General features: G+C 45.5%; 2 pseudogenes; one reads left to right on the top strand and one right to left on the bottom strand.

Moving 5' to 3' along the window:
• The window catches only part of LOC144612316 (tumor protein p63-regulated gene 1-like protein), a 316,908-nt pseudogene that overhangs the window by 283,816 nt on the left and 11,131 nt on the right, over nt 1-21,961 (top strand).
• Nucleotides 405-11,304, bottom strand: LOC144612426 (interferon-induced protein with tetratricopeptide repeats 5 pseudogene; annotated as a pseudogene).

Here is a 21,961-nt window from a genome sequence, read left to right as displayed (position 1 = left end):
TGTGCTGTGTGCCATGCTCTTTCTTTCTCTCTCTCTCTCTCTCTCTCTCTCTCTCTCTCTCTCTCTCTCTCTCTCTCTCTCTCTCTCTCTCTCTCTCTCTCTCTCTCTCTCTCTCTCTCTCTCTCTCTCTCTCTCTCTCTCCTCTCTCTCTCTCTCTCTCTCTCTCTCTCTCTCTCTCTCTCTCTCTCTCTCTCTCTCTCTCTCTCTCTCCCCCTCTATGTAGCAAAAGTGTCACTATTCTTGAAAGACCCACATAGGTTGGATAGTATTAACACAAGATTATCTTAAAAAATTGCACATTCATGAGTACAGTTCCAATTTGGAGAAGGTGAGAACAGAATATAATTAGTGAAACAAACACCCTACTCATGCGTTTCTTGCTTTAGGTGAAATTGTTGCATCTATTAATGTTCATGATGCTCTTCAAACGAAAGGCGTAATTTACAAAGAGCACTGAGATATTCTTCATTGCTGGGATCGAATTCCAAGGCCTTTTCAAAGTATTCAATAGCTTTAGACTTGTCGCCATCCATTTGATGCAGTAACCCTTTGACACCAAGTGCCTTGCTGTCATGTGGATCCCTGCAAAGTGTCCTGTCTGCTCACTTGTCCAAATTTAGCGTTATTTTTAATCTTCAGTCCTTTCTGGAATAATTTGACAGCATTTGAATCAGCCCTTCTCTTCTGCAGTTGAAATAAGCCAGCCTGAAAACATATTCTCTGCATATTATCTGGACGAATACCCTCCAACTCCAGCAGTTTGCTGTAGACCTCCCCTGCTTTGGAATTCAGCACGTTAATTCCAATTGCTATAGTTAGTCGTGTCAGGGAAATATGTTTCAAAAGTTAAACAGTATCAAGAGAGATCTACTAAGAAGCTTGAATCGGGCGATGTTGAATGCGGAACTTGAACTAGATTTGCAACGATTGGCCCATGGAATTCATTCCACTGGGCAATAGTGATCAGAAATGAGATGAAATGTCATAATGGAATGTAAATCAGAGAGAACCGTTGACAGGGTACATAATAAATGTTTATTCAGGTATGTACGGGGGAGGGCAGAGGTTTGATGTGAGGAATAAGAGGTTTAGAGGGAATCAAGAGAAGAATGTTTTCACCCAGACAGTAGTGGCAATGCGAAATGCATTTTCGAAGAATGTGGTGGCGGTAGAGTTAATTTCCAAACGTCGGAGAAGCATCCAGCCGAGCGCTTGAATGGCCAAGCCGCAGTTGGTTGTGGATCACGTGCTAATCAGGTGGAATTATTGACGACAGGTACGTGATGGAATAGTGGACATGAAGTTCGATGGGTTTTTTTCCTGTTCTGTAGGACTAATTTATTGTGTGACTCGGCGCAATTTGAGGGATCATCTAAGGCCAATAGTCAGATTCGTTAGATGATGGGCGGAGCTCAAATGTTAAAAGCAAAACTTGGAAATCACAGTATTTTGATCCGGTGAAAATGGATAGTTATTTGCAATAAGTAATAGGAGCGGAATTAGACCATTCGACCCATCTAGTCTACCCCGCCATTTAATCATGGCTGATCTATCTCTCTCTCCATACCCCATTCTCCTGCCTTCTTCACATAACCCAGGACACATGTACTTGTGGCGGCTCCCAAGGGTCAGGCCACTGCACGTTAGTGGTTCGTCGGCTGACGTTCTTTGTGTTCACGAGATAAACCGTGCGCTCCGGATATCGACAGAAGCAGACCACTGCACCAGATCCACGGAGAGTCGCCACATTTCACCAGCTTTACCGGGGACATGTGAAATACTGACCATGTTCAACAAAGATCTGTGCAATTTTAGGTAACTTTCGGTGCTGTCAAAATCAATGAATACCGATCAAAGTGTAGCGAATATTATGAAAGTGGAATAAGGTAGAACTGGTGAACGGTTGATCGATGGACTAATTAGACCGAGAGCCAGTTTCCATGCGGTATCTTTCAATCAGTCCATTCAATCTATCGTTCATTCATCCCTTCCCCCTCCTCAGGAGATTGTTCTGTGGGAAAAGAAGAACCAATCTGATAATAATGTTGAACCAGTGGCGATCCAAGCGCTTGAGACCGTGTGAGCGGAACGCTTGACGGAGCTTAGGGTTGATCGGGGTGGAGACGTCCGGAGATTTCAAGGGGTAGTCATGTGCTGCCTCACGACCCCGTTTCTCGGAGATTGAAACTATCAGGTTTAATTATTTCTTGATGTTAAACAGAGGGAGACAAATCTCAGAAACCTATGGTACAATCCAGTGACTATTGATGATGAACCGGGTAGGCAGAGTCTCTCAGCTGATGTTTTTGCACACAGCACACTCGTCATCGTCCAGAATCCAGTAGAAAGTCCGTACGTCTGCAGGACTCTTTAGTTCTGTATGACAAGCTGGTCTTTTAAACGCTCAGTCGGAGGTCATTGACATAAATTAGATATCTTCAAGTGTTAAGGAGTATTTATTTGTCAAACGTTAAGATGGCGCGGCCGAGCCCAGTCGCCGTCGCGGTAGCTCCGCGGAGACTGTGCGTTTTTTTAACTTGTATGTTCATTTTTAATTTATTTTTAAGTACTTACACACTAACACTAATAACGTACGACCAGAAAACTCTCGTACAACTAAACTTTAGCGTAACCGAAGGCTTATTAGACACTGTGCTCACCGATCCAGCGTGGCCGACAGAGATGAAAAGAGCGCGCCGCGGCAACAACAATGGGAGCGCGGCTCCGAGAAACAGTCGGAGAATACATCGAGGAAAGCAGGGGGGGGGGGGTGGATTCTGAATAGGCTGAGAGCCCAAGCCTTCCGTCCACCTCTGCCCAGCATCCTACTGGCGAACGTCCAGTCCCTGGAGAACAAGCTGGATGACCTCAAGGCGAGGATCGGATTCCAGCGGGACATAAAAGATTGCAACATCTTCTGTCTGACCGAGACATGGCTGACCCCGCTGGTGCCGGATCAGGTGATCTGCCCAACCGAGTCCTTCACTGTTTTCCGTCCGGACAGAACGGAAGAATCCGGGAAAAACAAAGGTGGAGGAGTTTGCTTCATGACCAACAATAACTGGTGCAACCCTAGGAATATTAAGACGCTTTCTCGTTCCTGCTCGCCGGACCTGGAGCATCTGACTCTCTCATGCCGTCCATTTTACCTTCCCCGGGAGTTCAGCTCCGTCTATATTCCACCGCATGCGGACACCGACATGGCACTGTCGGCCCTGCACAATGTGTTGTGTCGCCAACGTGTGGCGGCGCTTAACGGCTGCGGCTCGCTGGCAGTCTGTTCGTCTTTTTTTCCCCTTTTTTTGTTGTGTGTCGGTGTCGGTGTTGGGATGGTTTTTGTTTTTGTTTTTTGGCTGTGTATGTGTGGGGGGGGGGGGGGGTGGGGTGGGGGAAACCTTTCCTTTTTAGGTCTCTTCCTCACGGCGCGGGGCGCGGCTCGGCCGCGGGGCCTTCCATTGCCCGGTGCGGTTGGGCCGCGGGACTGTTCAGCGCCAGGTGCGGCTCGGCCGCGGGACTTAACGTCGCCCGGTGCGGCTCGGCCGCGGGACTTAGCAGTGGACGGTACGGCCGCGGGGCCTTCCATCGCCCGGCCCGGCCACGGGACTTAGCAGCGCACGGTACGGCCGCGGGGCCTTCAATCGCCCGGCTCGGCCACGGGGCGTTTCAGCGCCCGGTGCGGCTCGGCCGCGGGGACTTCCATCCCCTTGCGGGGACTGTGTGGGTCGGTCGGGGACGAGCTGTCTGTCCGTGGGCGTGGGGAAGAGAGCGGAAGTTTTGTTGCCACTGTGGTCACTGTGATGGACGTTTGTGTTGGGGTCATGTGTCTTGTGTTCTTTTTTTTTGTGTGACTGCTATGTAATTTCGTTCGGTAGCTCGGTACCGAATGACAAATAAAGCTCTGTATAAACGAGACCCTGATGCGGCTGTGGTGGTGGCTGGAGATTTCAATAGGGTAAATCTCAAAAAGGTCATGCCTAACCTCTGCCAACATCACGTGTGTCACCAGGGAGGAAAGAACTTCGGACTACTGCTAAACGCAGTTCAGGAAAGGCTATAACGCCGTTTCTCTCCCTCCTTTTGGAAAATCTTACCACGCTGCCATTTTCCTTCTGCCGGAGTATAAACATCGGATAGTACGAGAAAACAGCAGCGACGAGGAAGTAAAGCGGTGGTCTGACCATTCAGAGACCATGCTGCAAGATGCACTGAGCGATGTCGACTGGAATATGTTCCAAGCAAGTTCCAGAGACGTCAGTGAGTTTGCGGAAGTGGTTACGGACTTCATTGCAATAGCCGATAACATCGTCCCCACGGTAAGGGTTAGTATCTTTCCTAATCAAAAACCCTGGGTGGACAGGTTTATTCGTGTTGCCTTGAATGCTCGCACCGCTGCTTACAACTCTGGCCTGGCATCTGGCAATATGGATGACTACAAGGTACCGACTGCGAAGGGTTATGAAGGACGCAAAAAGCAGGTACAGGGACAGGATGGAGATGCAGATGGAGCAGCAGGACACCAGACACCTTTGGCAGGGGCTACGGACTATAACTAACTCCCGCTGCAGCCCCCCCTCAACCGGAAGTGCCGGCACCTCGTTATCTGATGACTTGAACTCCTGTGCATTATTTGAGATGGGCAACATTACCCCTAGCTTGCCGTCTAAAAACAACACTGCCAGCGTGCTGGCTAGTGAGGCTGGAGGGGGATACACCGCTGGGGATGTGCACACATTCTCGGTGTCCGAGCACGACGTGAGGAGGGGTCTGATGCGTGTGAACACGAGGAAAGCTGGAGGCCCAGATGGCATATCTGGGCGAGTACCAAAAACCTATGCCACTCAGCTTGCTCCAGTGCTCACCACAATATTCAATCTCTCCTTGGCCAAGTCCATGGTCCCTGCATGCTTCAAAAGATCCATCATTGTATGAGTTGCAAAGATTGCCTCTCCAGCTTGTTTGAATGACTACCGACCGGTGGCCCTCACCTCGGTGGTCTTGAAATGCTTCGAGAGGCTAATCAAGAACCACATCTGTGCCTTCCTCCCTCGCAATATGGACCCGCTTCAGTTCACATACCGTCTGAACAGGTCCACGGATGATGCGGTCTCCCAGGTTCTGCACACCGCTCTCTCTCATATTGACAGCCTGAAGGGGGGCTATGTGAGGATGCTGTTCATTAACTTTAGTTCAGCTTTCAATACAATAGGCCCCATCAGACTTGCTGAGAAGCTGCTGAAACTGGGGCTTAACACTCCCCTGTGTGCCTGGGTCCTGGACTTTCACACCGCCAGGCCCCAAGTGGTCAAGATGGGAAGACATACATCTAACCCCCTCACCCTAAACACAGGATCCCCCCAGGGTTGCGTGCTTAGCCCCCTACTGTACTCCCTATACACACATGACTGTGTGGCCAGGTTCAGCTCCAACTCCATCATCAAGTTTGCTGATGACACTGTGGTGGTGGGCCTGAACTCCTATAACGATGAGAAGGCCTACCAGGAGGAGGTGGCTGATCTGGCACTCGGGTGTCAGGACAGCAACCTCCTCTTGTATGTCACAAAAACTAAGGAGCTGATTGTGGAATTTAGAAGGGCTCAACATCCAAGGACGTGCACGCCACTGGAAATAAATGGGTCTACTGTGGATAGGGTGAGCAGCTTTAAATATCTGGGAGTCCACATCACAGAGGATCTGACATGGACAACACACATTGCCACACTGGTGAGTAAGGCAACGCCTTTACCATCTCAGACAGCTGTGGAAATTCAGAGTCTCTTTGAGGATCCTTCAGTGCTTCTACCCTGGGGCTGTAGGTAGCATCTTGTCCGGCAACATCTCAATCTGGTTTGGGAACAGCTCTGCCCAGGACAGGAAGGCTCTGCGGAGAGTCGGCTGAACGCACTATGGGAACTACACTCGCCCCCCTGCAGGTCCTATACATCAGGAGGTGCAAATCCAGAGCCAACAACATTAAGGGGGACCCCTACCACACCAGCAATGGACTGTTCCAGCTGCTACGGTCAGGTAAACACCTCCGCTGTCACGCTGTGAAAATAGTGAGGATGAGACGGAATTTCTTCCCACAGCCCATCGGGACGGTTAACTCTTACATCACCAGGGACTAATTTACTGTATAAATTTATTTTTTGTGTTGGGTCTTTAAAAAAATAAATCTATTCTGTGTTGTGTGAGTGGGCGGATACATGGCAGATGCAGTTTAATGTAGATAAGTGTGAGGTTATTCACTTTGGAAGTAAGAATAGAAAGGCAGATTATTATCTGAATGGTGTCAAGTTAGGAAGAGGGGATGTTCAACGAGATCTGGGTGTCCTAGTGCATCAGTCACTGAAAGGAAGCATGCAGGTACAGCAGGCAGTGAAGAAAGCCAATGGAATGTTGGCCTTCGTAACAAGAGGAGTTGAGCATAGGAGCAAAGAGGTCCTTCTACAGTTGTACCGGGCCCTGGTGAGACCGCACCTGGAGTTCTGTGTGCAGTTTTGGTCTCCAAATTTGAGGAAGGATATTCTTGCTGTTGAGGGCGTGCAGCGTAGGTTCACTAGGTTGATTCCCGGAATGGCGGGACTGTCGTATGTTGAAAGGCTGGAGCAATTAGGCTTGTATACACTGGAATTTAGAAGGATGAGGGGGGATCTTATTGAAACGTATAAGATAATTAGGGGATTGGACACATTAGAGGCAGGAAACATGTTCCCAATGTTGGGGGAGTCCAGAACAAGGGGCCACAGTTTAAGAATAAGGGGTAGGCCATTTAGAACGGAGATGAGGAAGAACTGTTTCAGTCAGAGAGTGGTGAAGGTGTGGAATTCTCTGCCTCAGAAGGCAGTGGAGGCCAGTTCGTTGGATGCTTTCAAGAGAGAGCTGGATAGAGCTCTTAAGGATAGCGGAGTGATGGGATATGGGGAGAAGGCAGGAACGGGGTACTGATTCAGAGTGATCAGCCATGATCGCATTGAATGGCGGTGCTGGCTCGAAGGGCTGAATGGCCTACTCCTGCACCTATTGTCTATTGTCTATTGTAGTTTTAGCACAATCCGCAGGCATTGCCACTTTCATTTCACTGCACATCTTGTATGTGTACGTGACAAATAAAGTAGACCTGGCTTGACTTGACTTGTTGTACCATATGTGAAATCTCAACAACTTCACAAAGAAATTCGACACAACATAAATCACTAATTATTCTCCTACACCAGACCTCGATCATGCAAAAACAATAAGTACACAGAGTAACGACAGTAGTACAGACAATCATAGTAATGCGGTGCTGAGATAGAATTGTGATTGGGGTTGTGCAGGGTGGTTCGTGAACCTGCTATCTGATGGGGAGAACCTGTTCTTGAACTAAGAGGTGCGGTTACGCAGTCTCTTAAACATTCTTGCCGATGCCACCAGCCCTTTTGTAAATTGGTTTTGTCTCTAATTTGGAAAATATACAAAATTGCACGATACTTCCACAATATAATAACGACTGCCATCAAAATCACATAGAGTGGGTCCAGAGTGAAATATTCTTTCATTGCATTAGCTGCCAGATCTTTTTTTGCAAAAGTGCAATTAATTATGAACCACCTTCACAGAATTTTTTTTTTAAAACAAAGAAACGTAGAAATTGAACTTTTCAAGATTCTGAAGAGACCCGACGCGAAGCCCAACCATTCCTTCCACAGATGCTGCATGACCCACTGAGTTCTTTCTGATACCAGCTTCTGCAGTTTCTTATGTCTTTAGTGTCTTCATTTTCCTTTAGATTTTCTTCCATTTCCTGATCAAGATAATTAGCTTGCAGTTTTCACTTGAGATTTTAAAATATCTGCTTTATGTTACTAGCTTTACTTCTTTAGTTTAGAGATACAGTGCGGAAACAGGCCCTTCAGCCCACCGGGTCCATGCCGACCAGCGAACCCCGCACGTTAACACTATTCTACACCCTATAGGAACAATTTTACATTCACCAAGCCAATTAACCTAAAAACCTGTACGTCTTTGGAATGTGGGAGGAAACCGAAGAGCTAAGAGAGAACACACGCAGGTCACAGGGAGAACATACAAACTCCGTACAGACAGCACCCGTAGTCCACTGCAGTTCGCCTACCAGACTCGCGTCGGGGTGGAGGACGCCATCATCTACCTGCGGAACAGAGCTCTTCAACACCTAGAGAAGCCGGATAGCACTGTGAGAATCATGTACAGCTGTAGATATTGTTGACGCCCTCAGGTCTTTCATGTTTCTGATGAATGGAATCTTTGAGTAGTAGCAGGCTACAATCAAGTACCATTCTTGGATGCAGTTGAACAAATCTATATGCAAGGTGTGCCATAGCATTGGTGGAGTCTAATTGGGTATCATTACTTCTTTCGATTGTGTGTTCCTTTATTTCTGGCGTAGAGCACATTCAGACACCACCCTTTCTATTTCTTTTGTATTAAAACACAACACAAAGATCGGGAAAGACAATCGACTTTATTTAAGAGCGCCAAATACAGTGATCACTGGGAGCAATTTATGTGATTGCTCAACGAACAAAGATTCATCGACTTATGTACAGAATTTTCCTTTGATGTTTGTTTATTGCAGAAGGCACTTCAGGACTTTTCCTTCTTCCAAACAAATATACATCATGCACCTCTGAAAGACACAGCAGAGTAAACGCAGCCCAATTCCACCCAATTACAGGTAAGCAAACGTCCTGTTACCCTGTTGACCTTATTTTATTGTTTTACGATTGCCATTTGTCCTTTGGCAACAGAGAACAGAATTGCACCTGATAAGTTAATAACAGATTGAATCAGTTATAAATATTTAAGTTTGCAGTGTGTTTACTGGCATCGAGTGACATACAAAGTAATCTTTTGTTGAACATTTGAATCTTCGGTACTGATTAAAGCATATTTAACCATGGGCCGTATTCAGACTCAGCCCTATACACCACTACAACCATGTTACATTTGGTGTTGCCTTGAAATCTATCTTCAAGATAAAGAACTTTGTGGCGGAGTTCTCTTTTAATAATTCTATCTATTGAAATGGCTTCCACAGGCTTCTCATTCTGTAACTGTTCACGCTATCTAGATCTCATGATTTAACTATGTCATGCACTAAGTTAGCATGTTACAACCCAGTTTCAATTGTAGCGATAACGGTCATGTTACTGAAGATGAATGTAATATGAATATTGCATGATTTGAAGGTGACAATGTCCAAGTTGAACATCAGAACACAACATGTGTTATGTTGCTCATTGAACCTTGGACAGAGGTAAAAGTCTCCATTGTTTTATAGTGTCACAAGCAAGCACTTTGGATTAGTCAGTGTGCTGTGTGCCATGCTCTTTTTCTCTCTCTCTCTCTCTCTCTCTCTCTCTCTCTCTCTCTCTCTCTCTCTCTCTCTCTCTCTCTCTCTCTCTCTCTCTCTCTCTCTCTCTCTCTCTCTCTCTCTCTCTCTCTCTCTCTCTCTCTCTCTCTCTCTCTCTCTCTCTCTCTCTCTCTCTCTCTCTCTCTCTCTCTCTCTCTCTCTCTCTCTCTCTCTCTCTCTCTCTCTCTCTCTCTCTCTCTCTCTCTCTCTCTCTCCCCCTCTATGTAGCAAAAGTGTCACTATTCTTGAAGGACCCACATAGGTTGGATAGTATTAACACAAGATTATCTTAAAAAATTGCACATTCATGAGTACAGTTCCAATTTGCAGAAGGTGAGAACAGAATATAATTAGTGAAACAAACACCCTACTCATGCGTTTCTTGCTTTAGGTGAAATTGTTGCATCTATTAATGTTCATGATGCTCTTCAAACGAAAGGCGTAATTTACAAAGAGCACTGAGATAGTCTTCATTGCTGGGATCGAATTCCAAGGCCTTTTCAAAGTATTCAATAGCTTTAGACTTGTCCCCATCCATCTGATGCAGTAACCCTTTGACACCAGGTGCCTTGCTGTCATGTGGATCCCTGCAAAGTGTCCTGTCTGCTCACTTGTCCAAATTTAGCGTTATTTTTAATCTTCAGTCCTTTCTGGAATAATTTGACAGCATTTGAATCAGCCCTTCTCTTCTGCAGTTGAAATAAGCCAGCCTGAAAACATATTCTCTGCATATTATCTGGACGAATACCCTCTAACTCCAGCAGTTTGCTGTAGACCTCCCCTGCTTTGGAATTCTCTCCATTTCTTAGACAGATGTCCGCATAATCTAGTTGTGATTTAATAGCTGTCCTTGGACGGTGTTCAAATGCCTTTCCAAAGTGATGCTTGCAATGATCGATCAAAACCTTTTTCTGTTGAAATTCAGGATATTGTGGATCAGAGCTCAATCTATTTTTCAACAGTTCAAGCAGTTGCACTCTATAGCACATACCTATTTGGTCGTGTAGAACACTGCTGTGTGGAGTGATTCCTGATGCTTTTTTCAGCATCTCAATTGCCTTTTCCACAGCTTGTTCTAGTCTGTAAACTTTTGCTGCATTGCGAAGCACTTTTGGAACATCAGGGCTATTCTGTACGGCTCGTTCAACTAATTCATTTGCTTCCTCCTTTTGCTTGATCTCTTGCAGTTTTAGGGCCAACATCACCATGGCCAAAGATTCATCTGGATCAAGCTCCAGCGCACGTCTCAAATGCTTCACGCACTGACTCCTTGTGCATTTCTCTGGGGTTCCAGGAATTTGTTCCATACGATACAGAGCAGTTGCGTAGCCCATGATCCATTCCGTGTTATTGGGATCTTCCTCCAGAGCTTTCTCAAAACATTCCATAGCCTCCTCATAGTATTGAGCTGCCGATCTCAACAATGACCATCCCTTCTCCCCATACACTTCAGGTATCATTGCTGTGTAGCGAGGGCCATCAGTGAGCGGTTTACAGACCATCTCCAGCTTGTCGAGGTGGAACTGGGCCTCGGTCAGTTGTCCCATGTGGTAATGCACCAAGGCGTAGTTTCCATAGGTGATGATGCTTCTTCTTTCAAATTCATCTTTGTGGTTCTCCCTCAGAATCTTTTCAGCTTCCTTTAAATTTTCAAGAGCTTCTTCATAGTTGCCCTGCAGGGAGTTTACAAAAGCAAATTGGTTGCAGGACCTGGCCTTATACTTCAAATTCGGATCTATAGAATCTTGTAATCTGTACATCATATCATCCAGGTCAATGGTCTCCTTCTGTGGGCCCCACGTGAAGTGACACTGAAGCTGATCGAGCTTCTCCTTTAAATCCCTCACTGTTTTGCTGTAAGAGAAGAAAACACATGAAAATCGGTCGCAGATAACCTCCAATCCTTCAGAAATAGTCAGCAGATGAGACATGCTAGAGACGCTTTTCTCATATGCTTCTCTCTCTTAACTGCCTCTATCATATCTGCTTCAACCACCAACCGTGGCAGTACATTTCAATCTCTCATCACCCTCAATATAAAAATAATTGGCCAACACATCTCCTTCAAATCTTGCCCCTCGCACATTAAACGGATGCTGTTTAGTATTTGATTTTTCCATCCCGAGAAAAAGGTACTGACTGTCATTCCTGTATTTGCCTCTCATAAATTTATATAATTATATTTGGATTCCCCAAAGCCTCTGGCATTCCAGAGAAAACAATCCAAGTCTGTCCAAATGCTCCTTATAGTTAATATCCCCTGATCCGTTCAACATTCTGGGACACCTCATCTGCACAGTTTTAAAGCCTCCATATCCTTCCTGTAATGGAGTGACGAGAATTGTATGCAAATTTTCAAATAAAAAGTCCAATAAAGCTGCAACATCCTCGTAAACCTTTTCTGAACCCTTTCAAGCTTGAAAATATATTTCCTATAACATGGTGCCCAGAACTGAACGCAATTTTCTAAATGCGGCCAGGACTAGAGGGTCTGAGCTAAAGGGACTGTTTGAGTCGGCTGGGACTCTATTCCTTGGAGAGCAGGAGGATGTGGGGTGATCTCATAGAGGTGTATACAATCATGAGAGGAATAGATCGGGTAGATGCACAGTATAAGAAGATAACTGCAGATGCTGGTACAAATCGAAGGTATTTATTCACAAAATGCTGGAGTAACTCAGCAGGACAGGCAGCATCTCGGGAGAGAAGGAATGGGTGACGTTTCGGGTCGAGACCCTTCTTCAGACTGATGCACAGATGCTGATACTGATACATACTGATGGATAGATGCACAGAGTCTTTTGCCCAGAGAGGTGTATCGAGAACCAGAGGGCATAGGTTTAAGGTGGAGGGGAAAAGATTTAATAGGAATCTGAGCGGTGACTTATTCACATAAATGGAGGTGGGTGTGTGGAACAAACTGCCAGAGGACATAGTTGAGGTAGGGACTATCCCAACTATTAAGAAACAGTCAGACAGGTACATAGAAAGGACAGGTTTGGAGGGACATGGGCCAAATACGGGCAGGTGGGATTGGTGTGGCTGGGATATGTTGCCCAGTGTGGGCAAGTTGGGCAGATGGGCTTGTTTCCACGCTGTATCACTCGATGAGATTCAACAAAGGAAATATGTCCTGAAACATTATAACATCCAATTCTTACCAGCCATGCAGGATGAAGAACCATTTACTCCATGGCCGAAGGAGACACAATGTTCTTTAAACCACTACTTTGAAATATTGTACTGTGATGCAGTGAGATTCTAGAACGGTGAATCCAGCAGAGTAGAAGCAGGAGCACGGATTCTAAAAGGATTAAAAAAAAATCTAAAACAGAATTTGAACCTTGAGTTGCAACCTCATCTTTAGGGGTCCATGCTGCACAATTTACTGATGCTAATGTTGAACACTGGTGAATGCAGTTGAACCACTTCTGATCAGCACTGACTTCAATTATGTCACAAATGTAGTTCAAAGGCATCTCCGCATCTGGTCAACTACTGCAGGGTAAACACACAGAGGGAAACTACTTCTGCACTTGTCCACGGGGAAAGTTACACATGAATTACTATTGAAACAGTGTGTGGTGTGGTTGGAGCACTGTGACAGTCCAGTCTATCTCAGTGTGACTCTTGATCGATCTCTGACTGACAAAGCACATATCACCAAGCTTAAAGGAAAAGTTAGTTCCAGAAATGCTCTTCTTAGCAAGTTGAGTACCTCAAAATGAGGAGCAAATTCTAAAATCATTCGATCAACACCTCTGGCTCTTTGTTTCTCCACTGCCGAGTATGCGTGCGCAGTATGGGAGCGGTCAGCTCATGTAAGGAAGATTGATCCTGTGCTAAACACAAGCTGTCGCTGCATCAGTGGATTCATGAAACCTGCAAAGAATGACAGCATCTACTCTCTGGCATTGCTCCTCCTGGAATCAGAAGAGCTACAGCCAGTCAAAAAAGAATATCTCAGACAATCAGAGGATGAAAGACGCCCCCAACATGACCACCCTTTGCTACCTCAGCGTTTGAAATCACGCAGAAGTTTCCTCTCATCTGTCCATCCCCTGGACTGTAGTGCATCGTCCAGAAGGCTCAAAGTGTGGGAGGAGAGACTCAAGAAATCCCCAGAAGACATTTACATGGCAATCGATCCCTCTGAGAAACTCCCATCAGGTTCCGACCAACCGTTGGTAATCTGGCGCAGTCTCAACAGACTGCGGACAGGCAAGGGGAGGAGCTAATTGAACATGCTGAAGTGGTGATATACTGAAGATGCAGCAGACTGCGAATGCGGACGGGGCCTCCAGACCATGGAACATCTCCTGAGCTGTAACATGCTGCATGACACATGCACTGTGAAGGATCTTGCAGAGGCCAACGACGTGGCACTAAAATTTGCTCACTATTGGCAAACAGTTGTGTGATGACACGAATTTAAAAAAACTATTGAAACGGCCATTAGTACAGGTGTTAAACTTCTCTGGACATACTGCAAGGCACTTACACAGCTGTAGCTAGAAATTAGCTGATGAACAGGTGGAACAAACCGTCAGGATGGATATTGTCACATATAGCACAAGAACAGGTCCTTCAGTCCACAATTTTTGTTTTGAACATAATGCCAAGTCAAACACTTATCTGTCTGCAAATGATCCATGTCCCTCCCTATGCTACAAATCTTTAAAGCATGTAAACTTCCCAAAAGCAGTGGTGGGATCTGAACTCTTGCATTAATAGTCCGGTAATACTACCAGCTTCTTACACCATAACATGAATGACTGAATGAATGAATAATTTATTGGCCAAGTATGCATATACAAGGAATGTGCCTTGGTGCTCCGCTCACAAATGACAACACAAACATACAGTTAACAATTAACAATTAACATAGACCCTCAATAAGGACATAAGCCTCGGTCCTTTTACGAGGGTGAGGAATGCTGTCAAAAGATACAACAGGATATAGTTCAGCTGCATAAATGGGCAAAGAAATGGCAGGAAGGAACTGCAGGTGCTGGTTTATACCAAAGAACACTCCCCCTAGGACATTGGTTCCATTCCAGCTCGGTCTGCACCTGAGCTGGAATGGAACCAATGTCCTAGGGGGAGTGTTTGCTAGTGCTGTCGGGGAGGATTTAAACTAATGTGGCAGGGGGATGGGAGCAGGAGCAGAGAGACAGAGGGGTGTAAAATGAGGGTAGAAGCAACAGGTAGCAAGGTGAAAAGTAAAAGTGATTGGCAGACAAATCAAGGGCAAAAATCAAAAAGGGCCACTTTTCAACATAATTGTATAAGGGGTAAGAGTGTTGTAAAAACCAGCCTGAAGGCTTTGTGTCTCAATGCAAGGAGTATACGTAATAAGGTGGATGAATTAAATGTGGAGATAGTTATTAATGATTATGATATAGTTGGGATTACGGAGACATGGCTCCAGGGTGACCAAGGCTGGGAGCTCAACATCCAGGGATATTCTATATTCAGGCGGGATAGACAGAAAGGAAAAGGAGGTGGGGTAGCGTTACTGGTTAGAGGAGATTAAAGCAGTGGAAAGGAAGGACATTAGCTTGGAGGAAGTGGAATCGATATGGGTAGAGCTACGAAACACTAAGGGCAGAAAACGCTAGTGGGAGTTGTGTACAGGCCACCTAACAGCAGTAGTGAGGTTGGGGATGGCATCAAGCAGGAAATTAGAAATGCATGCACTAAAGGTGCAGCAGTTATAATGGGTGACTTCAATCTACATATAGATTGGGTGAACCAAACTGGCAGGGGTGCTGAGGAAGAGGCTTTCTTGGAATGTTTGAGAGATGGTTTTCTAAACCAACATGTCGAGGAACCAACGGGAGAACAGACCATTCTAGGCTGGGTATTGAGTAATGAGGAAGGGTTAGTTAGCAGTCTTGTTGTGCGAGGCCCCTTGGGCAAGAGTGATCATAATATGGTAGAGTTTTTCATTAGGATGGAGAGTGACAACGTCGATACAGAAACAAGTGTTCTGAACTTAAAGAAAGGTAACTTTGTGGGTATGAGGCGTGAATTGTCCAAGATAGACTGGTGATTGATGCTGAAAGGGTTGACGGTGGACATGCAATGGAAGGCATTTAAATGTCGCATGGATGAACTACAACAAGTGTTCATCCCAGTTTGGCAAAAGAACAAACCAGGAAAGGTAGTGCATCCGTGGCTAACAAGGGAAATCAAGGATAGTATTAAAACAAAAGATGAAGCATACAGATTAGCCAGAAAAAGTAGCATACCAGAGGACTGGGAGAAATTCAGAGTCCAGCAGAGGAGGACAAAGGGCTTAATTAGGAAAGGGAAAATAGATTATGAGGGAAAACTGTCAAGGAACATAAAAACAGACTGCAAAAGCTTTTATAGATATGTCAAGAGAAAAAGATTAGTTAAGGCAAATGTAGGTCCCTTGCAGTCGGAAACAGGTGAATTGATCATAGGGAACAAGGAGATGGCAGACCAATTGAACAAATACTTTGGTTCTGTCTTCACTAAGGAAGACATAAACCGTCTGCCGGAAATAGCGGGGGACCGGTGGTCTAATGAGATGGAGGAACTGAGGGAAATCCAGGTTAGTCGGGAAGTGGTGTTAGGCAAATGAAATGGATTAAAGGCAGATAAATCCCCAGGGCCAGATAGGCTGCATCCCAGAGTGCTTAAGGAAGTAGCCTCAGAAATAGTGGATGCATTAGTGATAATTTTTCAAAACTCTTTAGATTCTGGAGTAGTTCCTGAGGACTGGGGGGTAGCTAATGTAACCCCACTTTTTAAAAAGGGAGGGAGAGAGAAAACGGGGAATTATAGACCAGTTAGCCTAACATCGGTAGTGGGGAAAATGCTAGAGTCAGTTATTAAAGATGTGATAGCATCACATTTGGAAAGTGGTGAAATCATCGGACAAAGTCAGCATGGATTTACCAAAGGCAAATCATGTCTGACGAATCTTATAGAATTTTTCGAGGATGTAACTAGTAGAGTGGATAAGGGAGAACCAGTCGATGTGTTATATCTGGACTTTCAGAAGGCCTTCGACAAGGTCCCACATAGGAGATTGGTGTACAAACTTAAAGCACACGGTATTGAGGGTTCAGTTTTGAGGTGGATAGAAAATTGGTTGGCGGACAGGAAGCAAAGAGTAGGAATAAACGGGTCCTTTTCGGAATGGCAGACAGTGACTAGTAGGGTACCGCAAGGCTCAGTGCTGGGACCCCAGTTATTTACAGTGTATATTAATGATTTGGACGAGGGAATTGAATGCAACATCTCTAAGTTTGCGGATGACACGAAGCTGGGTGGCAGTGTTAGCTGCGAGGAGGATGCTAGGAGGCTGCAGAGTGACCTGGATAGATTAGGCGAGTGGGCAAATGCATGGCAGATGCAATATAATGTGGATAAATGTGAGGTTATCCACTTTGGCGGCAAGAACAGGAAAGCAGAGTATTACCTGAATGGTGACCGATTGGAAGAAGGGGAGATGCAACGTGACCTGGGTGTCATGGTGCACCAGTCATTGAAAGCAAGCATGCAGGTGCAGCAGGCAGTGAAGAAAGCGAATGGTATGTTGGCATTCATAGCAAGAGGATTTGAGTTTAGGAGCAGGGAGGTTCTGCTGCAGTTACAGGGCCTTGGTGAGACCGCACCTGGAGTATTGTGTGCAGTTTTGGTCTCCTAACCTGAGGAAAGACATTCTTGCCTTAGAGGGAGTACAGAGAAGGTTCACCAGATTAATCCCTGGGATGGCGGGACTTGCATATGAGGAAAGACTGGATAGACTGGGCTTGCACTCGCTGGAATTTAGAAGACTGAGGGGGGATCTTATAGAAACATATAAAATTCTTAAGGGGTTGGAGAGGCTAGATGCGGGATGTTGGGGGAGTCCAGAACCAGGGGTCACAGCTTAAGGATAAGGGGGAAGTCTTTTAGGACCGAGATGAGAAAACATTTCTTCACACAGAGAGTGGTGTGTCTGTGGAATTCTCTGCCACAGAAGGTAGTTGAGGCCAGTTCATTGGCTATATTTAAGAGGGAGTTAGATGTGGCCCTTTTTGCTAAAGGGACCAGGGGGTATGGAGAGAAGGCAGGTACAGGCTACTGAGCTGGATGATCAGCCATGATCATATTGAATGGCGGTGCAGGCTCGAAGGGCCGAATGGCCTACTCCTGCACCTATTTTCTATGTTTCTATGTTTCTATAAACACAAAATGCTGGAGTAACTCCGTGGGACAGACAACATCTCTGGAGAGTAGGAATGGGTGACTTGCAAGCTCGACGATTGTTTCGCTGAACGCCTCTGCTCAGTCTGTCTAAATGTACCTGATATTTAGGTTTCAAAAGACAATTTAACTCCCCTCCCATTCCCACACTGACCTTTCTGTCCTGGGCCTCCTCCACTGTCAGAGTGAAGCCCAGCGCAAATTGGAGGAACAGCACCTCAATATTTCGCTTGGGCAGCTTACACCCCAGTGGTATGAATGTTAACCTCTCTAACTTCAAGTCCATCTACCATTTCTTTGAAGATAGACACAAAATGCTGGAATAACTCAGCTGGACTGGCAGCATCTCTGGAGAGAAGGCATGGGCGACTTTTCAGGTCGAGACACCTCTTCACCCCTTGCTTTCCCTCTCTCTGCATCTCTCTCCCTTCCTACTTCTCTGACCAGACTGTCCCCGATTAAATGGTTTCTCGGTATACTTCGTTGTGACCTTCTCCTGGCCAACAATGATCTATTCTACATTTTCCTTGAGCTGCATCCCCTTTGATGTCTTGTTTACACACCTTACCCTTCCTTATCTCTGTGTCTCCCTCTCCCCTAACTCTCAGTCTGAAGAGGTGCCTCGACCTGAAATGTCGCCCATGCCTTCTATCCAGAGATGCTGCCAGTCCTGCTGAGTTACTCCAGCATCTATCTTCAAAGAAATGGTAGATGGACTTTAACACAGGTAATGGCTAGACCCTGAACAGCATTGATGTGCAGACAGATGTTGGAGTCCAAGGGGCCACAGCTTAAGAATAAGGGATGCTCATTTTGAACAGAGATGAGGAAAAACTTTTTCAGTCAGAGAGTTGTGGATCTGTGGAATTCTCTGCCTCAGAGGGCAGTGGAGGCCAATTCTCTGAATACATTCAAGAGAGAGCTAGATAGAGCTCTTAAGGATAGCGGAGTCAGGGGGTATGGGGAGAAAGCAGGAACAGGGTACTGATTGATAATGATCAGCCATGATCACATTGAATGGCGGTGCTGGCTCGAAGGGCCGAATGGCCTACTCCTGCACCTATTGTTTATTGTCTATTAAAAGCTCATTGAAGGTGGCAGCACAAGTGAATATGGTGGTAAAGTAGGAGTATGGTATGCTTGCCTTCATTGCTAGGGGCATTGAATATAAGAGTCAGGAAGTCATAATGCAGCTCTATAGGACATTTGTTAGGCTGCATTTGGAGTATTGCATGCAGATCTGGTCACTCCATTACAGGAAAGATGTGCATGTTTTGGAGAGGGTGCAGAGGTTTAACAGAATGCTGCCTGCATTACACAGTTTCAGATGCAGTGAGAAGTTGGATAAACATGGATTGCATTTTCGGGAACGCCAGTAGTTGAGGGGAGACTTGATAGAAATATATCAAGCTAGGAGAGCTATAGATAGGGTAGAACCTTTTCCACAGGGTGAAAATGTCCAAACCTACAGGACATAACTATAAGGTCAGAAGGAGAAATTTAATGCAGATGTGCGAGGAAAGGGTTTTTTTACATCGAGATGAGTGGAACGCATTGCCAGGGGTGATGGTTGAGCCAGTTATGATAGTGGTGTTGAAGAGGTTTTTAGACAGCATAAGTCCAGGTAATAATGGGATATAGATGATGTGCAGGCAGATGAGATCAGTTCATTGTGGGCTGAAGGGCTTGCTCCTATGCTGTACTGTCCTATGTTCTGTGGCATCAGTCATGATGCCAGATCATTAAAGAATACATTGGCACACACTGCAAGGTGAACTCACCCGAGAAGCTTTATTTCCAGAAACAAAACAAAAGGGTATAGAACCAACCCCACAGTTTCCTCTTCTCCTTCCCCTCTGCACTCCAGGGTTAATAAGGGTTTGGTCAGTAGGATGGGGGTAGTTGGTCCAATGACACTTAATTGGACTTCACTTTTTCTCATTCGCCTGTGGCCGGGAGATGAGGGGACCTTAATGGGGACATGAAATCCCATTCCCCCTCCTTAGCGATAATCCCAGGATTTGTAGCAGGTCCGACCAAAGGGCGGGAGAGGATAACAACATTCTCAAGATGTGCTTCCACCATTGCCCTGCATTTTCACTCTTCTGTCTAGCGCTGTGCTCACTACAAGCTCTGAGTTTCAACCTGCATTGTTGTCCCTCAAACCCTTAGGGGTTCAGGGCTCCTGGGGTCTTTCTCCGAAGCAGCGTCCATGCGTCTTTGTCCGAAGCAGCACGTTCATCATGAAGCTGCATGATTTCTGCCTCGAGATTCTTCAGCTTCTTTTCATTCTTCTTAGAGTGAAGATCTCCTCTCTGGAAATACAAGCCTCTCCCAGCTCAAAGGTAGACACAAAATGCTGGTGTAACTCAGTGGGATAGGCAGCATCTCTGGAGAGAAGGAATGAGTGACTTTTCGGGTCGAGACCCTTCTTCAGACACACCTCCCCCAGCTCACATTGGTGGTCTTTCATCTGTGCCTGAAGACTACAAAGTTGTTTAAATGTCTTATCACAACTGTTACTCACAACCTCAATTTGTGCTTCCAGACCTTTGAGGTCCATCTCCAGCTTCTTCCTTGTGTACACTGCTTCCATGCATCCTCCAGCACTGCTTCAAACTCACAAACCTGTTTAACCAACATTCTCTTCTCTTCATTCTGCTCATCTCTGGCCTGTGGGTCCCACAGATACAATGGGTGCAAACCAGGCTCCCTGGGTTTCTACCCGAAAAACGTGAGGTTTGGACCTTCCTGTGGCTGTTGAACAGGCGATCCAATCCTGAGTCACATAACAAGGAGTGGAACCAGGAGTCTTTAACCACCCCTACAGTGAGTGACCAGCTGTGGTGCTTCATGGCAATACATATACAGGCAGCTGGAACTTGGCGTATATCACCATGCACATGTCAGTGGGAGAATCTCAGATACCTATTTGCCTGTAGGTAACAGTTCTAGCCGGACCAGAGTAATGTAACTGTTCAAGTCTAATAAAGCTAATGTAGGTTGGCCATTAGAGGGGGTACATTCAGGGTGGTCGTCCTTTCCTCTGGCCTCCATGGATGGTGCAACCTGCCAGCCACAATTTGGACTGGGTCAAGGGGTGTCCTGGGTCTGCAGACTTTGGCCCGTCCTCGAGGTCTGGTTATGAGAGGCACTTCTGCCATCTCCTCCTTGAGGCACACCACCTCTCTAACTCCAGGTCCCTCAGGTCGGCCGCCTTGGGGCTACTCACTATCCCGCGGTCTAGGCTTAAGCTCAGGGGTGACCGCGCTTTTGCGGTTGCAGCTCCTAGACTGTGGAACAGCATCCCTCTCCCCATCAGAACTGCCCCCTCCATCGACTCCTTTAAGTCCAGGCTCAAAACCTATTTCTACTCCCTAGCGTTTGAGGCTCATTGAGGAGGCGCTGTGAACTGTTTTGTATGTGCTGTTATGTTTGCGTGCTACTGTTATGTTTCATTTTTTTCCTTAGTACCTAATCAGATCTACAGCACTTTGGTCAACGTGGGTTGTTTTTAAATGTGCTATACAAATAAAATTGACTTGACTTGACTAGTCACAGGACTGGTTACTGGTCTTGTTCTTGTTATATTTCTCTTTTGATATTATGATATGGTTCAGTGTTGTTTTACACACCAAATGTTTTAAGCAGAGACAGCTGCATTTACCACAGAAATAGCAAATGCCCTCACGCTTAACATCTTAGAAGAGACTCGATCCAGAGGTGTGCAAACAATGTTAATTTAAATGGCACCAAATGACCTCTAACTCTTGGTCATATTGGGACTAATATACTTGAACTCTGAATCCTTGCTCTGGCAAGGATTGTTCCCATCCATTTAAATGTTCATACTAACCACAATGCAAAAGAAACAAACATAGAAATCTGGGAAGCAAAGGAAAAAATTGCTGAAATAATTAATGGCACTATATCAATAATGAAAGAATCCCATCAAGATGTTGAAGGAAATCTAATGGAAGAACATCCTGAAATCGATCCTTCTGAACTTAAAGAAAAATAAAGACACTGCTATAGTATTGAATAGTGTAAGTAATTAAAACATGACATTAACATCATTAGATTCGAGCATGGTGAGAAACCAGGTTTTAAAATAAGATTTCCTCACTTTAGATGGATATCTTATTGCCCATTCCCTTTCTGGTCCACAAGTACACGTTCATAATTACACAATGATTTTAAGCATTTTAATTATTTTACCTGTGACCTCTATTCCACCCCTTTGTTAAATGTCAGAGATAACATGACAATTCTTTGTACAACAGGTTTATATTCTACGCAGTTCACCAAAGTCCTTGATCTTGTTTTCACAAGGGAAGATAGGATAGAGAAATGCATTGAAGG

This window comes from Rhinoraja longicauda, chromosome 44, assembly GCF_053455715.1.
Source record: "Rhinoraja longicauda isolate Sanriku21f chromosome 44, sRhiLon1.1, whole genome shotgun sequence".
Classification (NCBI taxonomy): Eukaryota; Metazoa; Chordata; class Chondrichthyes; order Rajiformes; family Arhynchobatidae; genus Rhinoraja; species Rhinoraja longicauda.
Note: the sequence above shows the minus strand (reverse complement) of the source record. Positions and strands in the feature narration are given on the sequence as shown.